Source organism: Leptopilina boulardi, unplaced genomic scaffold (genome assembly GCF_019393585.1).
Source record: "Leptopilina boulardi isolate dan_hultmark-lab unplaced genomic scaffold, ZJU_Lbou_2.1 LbouV2_149, whole genome shotgun sequence".
In the NCBI taxonomy this organism is placed as follows: domain Eukaryota; kingdom Metazoa; phylum Arthropoda; class Insecta; order Hymenoptera; family Figitidae; genus Leptopilina; species Leptopilina boulardi.
In genome coordinates this window covers 138,992-148,966 of record NW_026137695.1, presented here as the reverse complement: position 1 = coordinate 148,966, position 9,975 = coordinate 138,992, and positions in this window count along the sequence as shown.

Here is a 9,975-nt window from a genome sequence, read left to right as displayed (position 1 = left end):
TCACATTATTTTCAAATTTATGCGTAGATTATGTTCTATGTTTATGTCTATGATTATGTCTATGTTTTCTATCTAGGCCTTCAAACTTCAAACCCCTCAAATTTTAGGTTTAAGGGTACGGAACCCTCGGTTTTAATGCGAGTGTAACTCGCACTTCTCCGATTTTTTTATTTTTTTTAAAGCTAAAAATGTGTATTTTCACCACAAAAAATATTAAGATGTCCTTTTTTGTTATTTTCGAGGTATAAATTAATTAATTAATGTTAATAAAAAATGAAATATTTTACAAATAAATAAAGTTATTGCAATTCTGAAGCTACCAATAGAAAGCTGACGTAATTCCGCATCCAACAAGCCCTATGTGAAGTACTTTGGATTAGTGGAATGTTAATTTCATTTATTCATATTTCATTTTTTATTAACATTAATTAATTGAAAATAACAAAAAAGGACATTTCAATATTTTTTGTAGTAAAAATACAAATTTTTACCTTTCAAAAAAAAATAAATAAAAAAAGACTGAACTTAAAAAAAGTCAAAATTCTTTTTGATTTTAAAAAAAGGGTCAAATTTTGAATTTTTTGAAAAATTTTTTGCACCACTTGAAAGAGCAGGAAAAAACCTTTCAAAAAAATATATGTCAATTTTTCTTCATCTTTTTGTTTAAAAGTTATATCTTCAAAAATCAATTGTTTACATTTTTCAAAAAAATTCTACCCCTTCCCTCTCCGACAGTTTTTGAAAAAACCTAATAATACTTCGTGGTTAAAGTACTTACCCCTAGGGCTGAACTATGTGCAAGTTATAGCCCGATCCGATCAATGTTTTTTTCAATTAGTACTTACGTATTTTTTTTATTTTTGTGCGCTGATTACGAAAATCATAATGAAAATTGGCGCAAACTTGATTATCATGGTGAAAACCATAAAAAACATAAAAAATCACAGTTTTTCACGATTATCTTGTAAAAATCAAAAAATTTCGAAAAAAGTTTTAGACAAAAATTGTAGATCTCTAAAAAACACACATTTTATGTTTTATGCATTTTTTACCAAAAGTCATTATTTTTCGAGAAAAATCCAGAAATCCAAAAACACCATGATAATGAAAACATATACAAAAATCATGGTTAGACATATTATTTGACTCGTATATAGTATCATATTCACCATTACTCAGGATCCAACGAATTCCGCAAAATACTTTCGGCCATATCCACCCCCTACATCTACAACTTTTTTCGAAATTTTTTGATTTTTATAAGATAATCGTGAAAAACTGTGATTTTTTATGTTTTTTATGGTTTTCACCATGATAATCAAGTTTGCGCCAATTTTCATTATGATTTTCGTAATCAGCGCACAAAGTTTCTTTAAAATCCAAGGGGGACCTTATTCGGTACTTTATCCATTTTACCTTATTTTTAAAATCTGACATGAATTTTGGATTCAGCGACCTCAATAACATTTAATTCCTTTAAGTCGTATTTCGATTTTAAACTCTATTTTCTTTTGTTACTGTTTTTGTCCCAAAATTGATTTTTACCCAAGAACGACATTTTGACAAAATTTTGAAGGGGTTAATATAAAATTATAAATTTTACAATAAATAACACAGGTCTACAAAAAAAGACTCTTTTATATCTGGGAGTATTTTCCAATGTATTTTTGTGAGCTGAACACGATTTAGAGTTCCAAAATTGCTTATCACGTCAGGATTTTGAGTAAAGTAGGGGTAAAGTCTCCAAAAACCGTGTTCTTGTGGGTTTTCATTTTTTTTTCTTAACCCAACTTGGTAGACAGTTTTATATATAGGCTTAAATTAAAGCTTAGATCGTACACTTTAGGACTTTATCACGTCAGGTTAAGGAGAAAAAAAATACTGAAAACTTTAAAAAACCCGTTTTTTGGAGAATTTACCCCCACTTTACTCAAAATCCTGACGTGATACGCAATTTTGGAACCCAGAATCGTGTTCAGCACACAAAAATACATTGAAAACCACTCTGATATCTCAAACAAAATCCTTGTAGACCTGTGCAATTATCAGGACTCTATAGTTTAGATATTTTTGAAGAGAAATATTCTATGCCGATTGAAAAATTTTTCAGCAATTTTATATCACTTTTATTAAAAACTGAATTTTTTCCATGTAAAATGCTTGGGAAACTTCAAGGGCAGAGTGGCGCCATTAAATATTAACCGATTTCAATATAAAAAAATACGTGTCTCTTTATTTTCAATATAGAACAATTCTGGGGGTGTTCTATTAAATTTTTAGTATTTCAATTTTTTGTGGACCACCCTAATATGGACTCATTTTCATTAATAATAAATATATAATATGAAGTTCTGAGCAAATGTCCAAATTTATTTTTGTATGCATGTGTGTAAGTGTATGTCACAAAATATTGTGTACAAATGTCTCATTGTTAGATACGTTTTGACGTATTGTCCTGGAATTTCGTAGGTTTATTGCAGTCATTATTAGGGGAGAGTGGGGAGTTGTGCTCTGGGTTTTGTTTTTCAAAAACGACTTTTATGACTTTTCAAAAACAGTCGGAAGTTGTGCTCCACCGTTGAAAATTGAAGAAAAAGAACATATTTTTTCCAATATTTTTTATTTAATAGGGGAAACTCGTATAAATGCACGTTTTTCAAGATTTTTTTACAGTAAAGTAGTAAAGTTTATTGAATTGAAGTAAAGCATACTTTAAAGTGTACAATATGAGCTTTGTATAATAATTTAAAAAATTTTAAATATTGCAAAATGGCGGCGTTACAGGCGGATCTTTGGTTTTGCGCACTAAGACCAATATTTACTATCACTTGCTAATAGTACTTGCTACTGACAATTAATAAAATTATATTGATAAGAAACCAAAGAATAGAGAGATCTCGTGCTTATCGTTAACTGCATTTGGTAGCATCTGAAGTGCTAAACTTATATATATATATACTATAGACATTCATACATCTAATTATAGATTAGTAATGTAGAATCTTGCTCTACAGATAGTAAACTAATTTTTAAAAAAAAAAAAAAATGGAAAAAAAAATTTTTTTACACGAGTTTTACCCTTAAATTATGAAATGTGAAAAAGTAAGATAACTTATATAAAATAAAGTAAAAGATAAAATAATATAATATTTATTTTAGATAATTTAGATAAAATTCAATTATGTTAAAAATAATTAAATTAAACTAGGTAATTAATTTCATTTACAGAGAATACAGATGTAAAAAATCTCATTTTACTAAAGAAAAATATTTAAATTGCATAAAACATTCTTATTATTCATAAATAATGCGAAATAAAAATAGAGATTGCGTATTAGAATTAAAAACCGTTCAATTTGATGTGAGGCACAACTCCCCATTTTCTACATTTTCAAAATACACACGAAGAGAAAAATCATGGCTTTTTCCTGCACAAACCCATGCGTTAAACGGGTGGAATTTTTCAAGCGATATAGGCATGAGATTAATACCATAAATTCATACGTTTTTCGGGTGAGAGTATCTATAAGAATTAAACATGATGAACATGCGATTTTCCTATAAACATCATGGTTTAAACGCATGATGTCACAGGAAAATCCCATGAAAACATTCACAGTACAATCGCATGAGCCTCACCGGATTTCCCGGTGAAACTCTTGCAACGAGCGATTAGGCCACGCCTATTGTTTGTTTGGAGAGGGCACCTCTCGGCATTCAAATATGTATAACATTTTTTTCTTAAATTAAAAATTTTACATATTTTTTTAATTTATAATTATTATGTTCGTTAAATAGTAAATTGTATTCAAATAAAATATATAGAATTAATATTTTAAGGGGAATATACCACCGTCCGACACGATTTTTTTCCCACAAAAAAATTCAACATTTTCGGAAACTAGGACCCAAAAAAATACCCGTGTCCGGCCCCTTTGCTAGATCAAGTCGTTTGTGATATTAAAAAATTTTGTATCTAGGGGTTTTTGAGGTCGCTGATGTCGAATCAGATGTTAAATTTTCAAAATGGAAGATATATATTTACAAACTTTTTAAAAAAAATAAATTTAGTCAATTGAGTTAAATTGTTAGAAAGATGAATTGGTCTAAAATTAGTAGTAGAAGTAACATTTTCGAATTGTGCTAACCATAAGCAGACATGTTTCCCAATTAGATTTTACACTTCATTTTTTCTTCAATCAGGAACCCCACAATACATGCAATAAACTTCACTTACCGATTTTTTGTTTTCTTTATTTACTTTTTATGTTTAATCACATCGCTAAGAAAACTTTTTTCGTTCCTACAATACACCGACGTCACAGCAGACGCTACTTTTGATCTTCCAAAAATGAAATGGCACAAAAAGTTAGGTTTCACTACGAGAAGCTTCGCCACGTCCGTGCATAGATCGCGCTAGTGTTTTTATTTTAAGAAAAGCGAAGTGTCCAACCCTGAGTATATTCCCCTACAATAAATTACTTATTTTTCTTCAAAAAATGTTTTAATAAAAAAATTAATATAAAATAAAAAATTACTTATGGCCTGGGGTGCTATTCTCGAAATGAGTTCCGTGCACGAATCGAAGACTTTCGAATAACTTTGTCGAAAACTGTATTCTCGAACTGTTCACTAGGCGTTCATAGACGAAACGATTCAAGTGAAATGCAACGAGTGGTCTTAACCACTCGAAGCAACAGTTTCGTGTTCGAATTTTGGTACTGCTCATGCGCAGTAGTATTATTTAATAATATTATGTACACATATTAAAAGGGATTCAAAGTTTCGAATTGTAATCAATTATAGAGTTTCATTCATAATAATAATAATAATAATAATAATGAGAATAATAATAATAATAATAACAATAGTAATAATAATAATAATAATGATGATGCAGTCAATAAATATTTCTTATATCATAAGTAATTTCATTGGTTCAAAAAAATTAAACTGGAAAGTCACTAGAAATAAACGACGGCAACACTGTACAACCTATTCGTCTACGAACGATCGTCGAACGAAGTTTCGAATGGTGCTCGAGAATACGGTTGTTGCTTCGTGCACGAAACTTACCCATCGAATTTTCTCGCATACGAACAATATTCGAATAATTTCGAGAATAGGACCTCTGAGCAGAATAGAAACATAACCGGAATCGCAACCGGAAGAATGAGTTAGAGAAGGATAGACATATTGTTCGTTCTTCTCTAACTCATTCTTCCGGTTGCGTTTGCGATTACGATTCCGGTTATGTTTCTATTCTGCTCAGAGGTCCTATTCTCGAAATTATTCGAATATTGTTCGTATGCGAGAAAATTCGATGGGTAAGTTTCGTGCACGAAGCAACAACCGTATTCTCGAGCACCATTCGAAACTTCGTTCGACGATCGTTCGTAGACGAATAGGTTGTACAGTGTTGCCGTCGTTTATTTCTAGTGACTTTCCAGTTTAATTTTTTTGAACCAATGAAATTACTTATGATATAAGAAATATTTATTGACTGCATCATCATTATTATTATTATTATTATTATTATTATTATTATTATTATTATTATTATTATTATTATTATTATTATTATTATGAATGAAACTCTATAATTCATTACAATTCGAAACTTTGAATCCCTTTTAATATGTGTACATAATATTATTAAATAATACTACTGCGCATGAGCAGTACCAAAATTCGAACACGAAACTGTTGCTTCGAGTGGTTAGGACCACTCGTTGCATTTCACTCGAATCGTTTCGTCTATGAACGCCTAGTGAACAGTTCGAGAATACAGTTTTCGACAAAGTTATTCGAAAGTCTTCGATTCGTGCACGGAACTCATTTCGAGAATAGCACCCCTGGTCTTTATTAAATTAAATAGATACAACACTGCAAAATACACTTTTCACCTGAGAAAACCATTTGAAAACGATATTCATTCAATAATCGAAGAATCAAAATTTAATCTAAATGTATATGAGCAGGTAGGTGTGGCCTAATCGCTCGTTGTAAGAGTTTCATTGGGAAATCCGGTGAGGCTCATGCGATTGTACCGTGAAATTTTTCATTACCATTACCACGGGAAAAGGCCGTGATTTTTCTCTCCGTGTAGTCATAAAATAATTAATACATCGAATGATTATGCAAATGTTTTTTACGTCAAAAAATTATTAATGACAGCTAATTTTTATGCATTAAACATCGTGATCACTTTGAAAAAATTAGTGGAAATGACCTGAACATAAAGAGACAAAAAACTTTTAGAAACAAATTTTAACTCACTATCTGTAAAGACACGAAAAATGCTTCCAAAGATGACGGATACCAATTAAAAAGTTAGTTCTTAAGGTGGTACACGCGCGATAGCACTTTTCTATAGAATTCGATGAAATTGAAAATCTTAACAGTTAATAGCGAGATCTACATATTCTCAAAGTTTTAAAAAAATTGACCGTTTCTGAAACGAGATATACATGTTAAAAGTTTAATACTTTAACATGGTTAACCTATAAAGAGTGCACAAAAACGGCACATTTCTTTCAGTAACTTCTAAAATGTTCTATAAATTTATTTGAAAAACTAAGATATTATAAATAAATATTTAAAGAATTTAAACGAAAAGGAATTAACAATATTAACCGTTTCATTTAAGAGATATATAAGTTTAAAAAATAATAATTTTAACGTTAGTGAAATGGCAAGTCATACATGTGGCAACGTCGCTTTATATAGCTCTCAATGCAAGCTCTTTAAAAATAGAAAAGTGCGCGAAAAATTTGAAAAATGGAAAATAAGGGACTGATGATTAATGTTGCAAATGTTGTTTATTTAGTAAAATTAATATTATTGTATTATATAACAAATTGCTATATCTTTTCTTCACATTGATAATTCATATTATAAGTTAAAACAATATAAATGACGGTCACACCAGGTTAGGTTCTTCCTCGGCTTCACGTTTCTTTCTTTTCGCGAGATTCATTGCAGCCAAACTTTTTAATCAGTGATTGATAACATTTGCTTTTGCAAACTTTCCCTTTTCTCGAAATTGTTTATAAGAAAAATGCTTCTTCATATCAATCGTTTGTTGTTCACCAGATACAATACACAAAATTACAAAATTGCGACGTTGCCACGCTTCGTGACCTGCTTAGTATACTTGTGTATGTACGTGTCTGTATATAGGGCTAACGATGTATTCAGTACAGTGAGGCAAAAGAATCTTAAGCAGCATGCTATAGTAACTGTAGTAGACTATACCATACTATTAGAGTTTACTTTTGAGACTGACTGCTGCAAGTATACTACCTTAACGAGAGAAGAATATGCCAATTGTTTAAATTTGTCATATTAATCATATGTTTTATCATGATGAAAAAGCTAAATAGTCATAAAATGAATAACTTGTTTATGTTTATGTTGATTTAAGTATAATTTTTTAACATATTTAAAGGTTGATGATAATATTTTTCTTACTCAATTATTAAATTAGAATGTAACATGTCCTATATTAATTTTTCAAATTTTACTAGTTTTGCATAACAACCTTATTTTTTACATAAGGTTAGTTTTTCAACTCTTTCACCAATGGTTGCGACTTTTTAAGTGTGATTTTTGAATTCATCAGGTCAAAATCTATGGAAATATATACAGTTTTTTACAATCCACTTTTAAGCAAATCTTGATTGCTTTTTGTTGGCGTATGCCATTTAATACCAGCCTATGCGAAGTAAGTAATTAATGAAAAACAATAAAGAGAGTACAAATGATATAGTGACACCGAATTAATATTTAATAAAACATATATTTATTATAAACATCAATATAAGATTGATTACAAAACTCCGTAAAAAGAATATTAATTTTAGATATGTTTCTGGTTGAGTGGTTAGCAGGTAACTAACTAATTATGCCCAAAGTACACCCTCACTACCCTGAGCTAGACGGTACTTCATATACCTGGACTGCCCCTTCTCCCATCATAGAATTGACAATGTTTAGGAACAGTACATCGTTGTATATACTTTCAACACTTTTCAGCATCGTTCTTTTTTTCACATTCACGATGACATGAAGTAAAACATGAAACTTTGAACAAATGTGTTGGTCTGCCAGTGGGTAGCTTCTGAGGGGTGTATATAAAATTTTTTAAATTTACTTCCTGATGTCGTGTATTGTTATAATCTGTTAATTTCTTGTGCGCAAGTGAAAGAATAAAAATTGAAGATACTTCGTAATTTTTCGAATTCTGTGATATTTGTCCGACTTGCGAAAAAAATCTTAAGCTTACGAATTGAAGGCCATTTTTACAAAATTCTATTGCGAAATATTAGTAATAAAAAATGTTTAACTCAAATTTTTCAAATATTTGTTTATGTTATTAATAAAAATCAATTAAAAATTGAATGGGATTTTTGTTTGCAAAATTATTTTAAGGATTCTCCCTGGCAATATAAGGAAATGATACAGACTTACCAAATTTTGACAGTTTGTTCATTAGATTGATTTAGGAAGTTATGATTTTTTCATAATTTTTTACCACGTAGTTTTTTAGAAAAAATATAAAATATATGACCAATTTAACATGGGCTCTTATGGGAACGTGTATAAACCATAGGAAAAAAGTGTGATGGAAATGACACAAAAATCTGAAAGTTGGTATACATGAAGAAAATATGATAAATTTATTAACTGCACAATATAAAGAAAGTTTACCACATAGTTTTTGAGTAAATAAATAATAAAGTTTGATTTTTTGTCATAATAATAATAGTAAGTGTGGCAGACATGAAAACGTGGCAACGTCGCAACACGTGTTTGGCACGTTTGCGCAGCAACTCGCCGCGAATTTCAAATGCAAGTATACAAGTCTCGACAAATTGATATTTATATTCAGATATTTTTTTATATTATTTTTAGAAAATAATGTATTAAACTGCAATTTTAATAGAATATTGTATGTTATGTTTAATTTGAAAGTTTATATAAATTTATTTCTGATTAATTATTGGAAAACAAAAAGAGTGATAAAAATACACGTACATAACCTCAAATTATAATTAAATATTTTTGTCAAAATAAAATATAGTTCAAAACTACTACAATCACAGTTTTATTTAATTGGATATTTGTTTACTAATTATCATGCAAATAGAAATAAAGTATAAAAAATAAACTATTTATTTTTTCCATTTTATTTTCAAATTTTGAGGTGAACGACTTATATTACAAATTTCTTATAAGTAAATAATCTTATTTTCATTTCAATTTTAAGTGTTTTATGGAAGTTGAACAATTAAATAATAACATATAACAAAAAATTTGAGGTTAGCTGTCAGATCAGGTGTAGGCCCAATCTGTGTTACATACATATATATACATACAAAGACCAGTCTTACCAACCTTACATAAACTACGCGACGAGAATGCGACGTTGCCATGATTTCAAGCACTTTTTAAAAAATTTAATTAAACAGAATTTATAATATTTTAGTAACGAGGAAAGCTTATTATTAATTTATACACCTTTTTTTAAACAATTCTCCTATCAATAAGGACAAGAACCTTACTTATCAAATAAAACTTTATTTTTTCTAAGGTTGCAAACTTGTGAGCCTTCACACGGGAAGAATAGAAACTATCCCCTTACTCCGCACCACCCCCTGGAGAATCCTTAAAAGGAGGATCATTACAATTTATTGCGTCAACATAGATTGCTTATGATACCTATAAATAATTTACAAATATAAATTAAAAAAAGGCCCCCAATAATCATGCATTTTTCAAATTGAGTTCGCAATGGCATACATAAGTAAATGGATAGGAACTCTTGCGCACATGTGTGCGTGTATGTGTGATAGGCGGTGTTAAGCAGTAGTCAGGCAAGAAATGTTTAAAGGCACTCTCACACCTTTTTGTCTGACTGCAGGTTACCATGGCAACGCATGAGAGTGAGTGCGACAGAACATTTAAAAATTT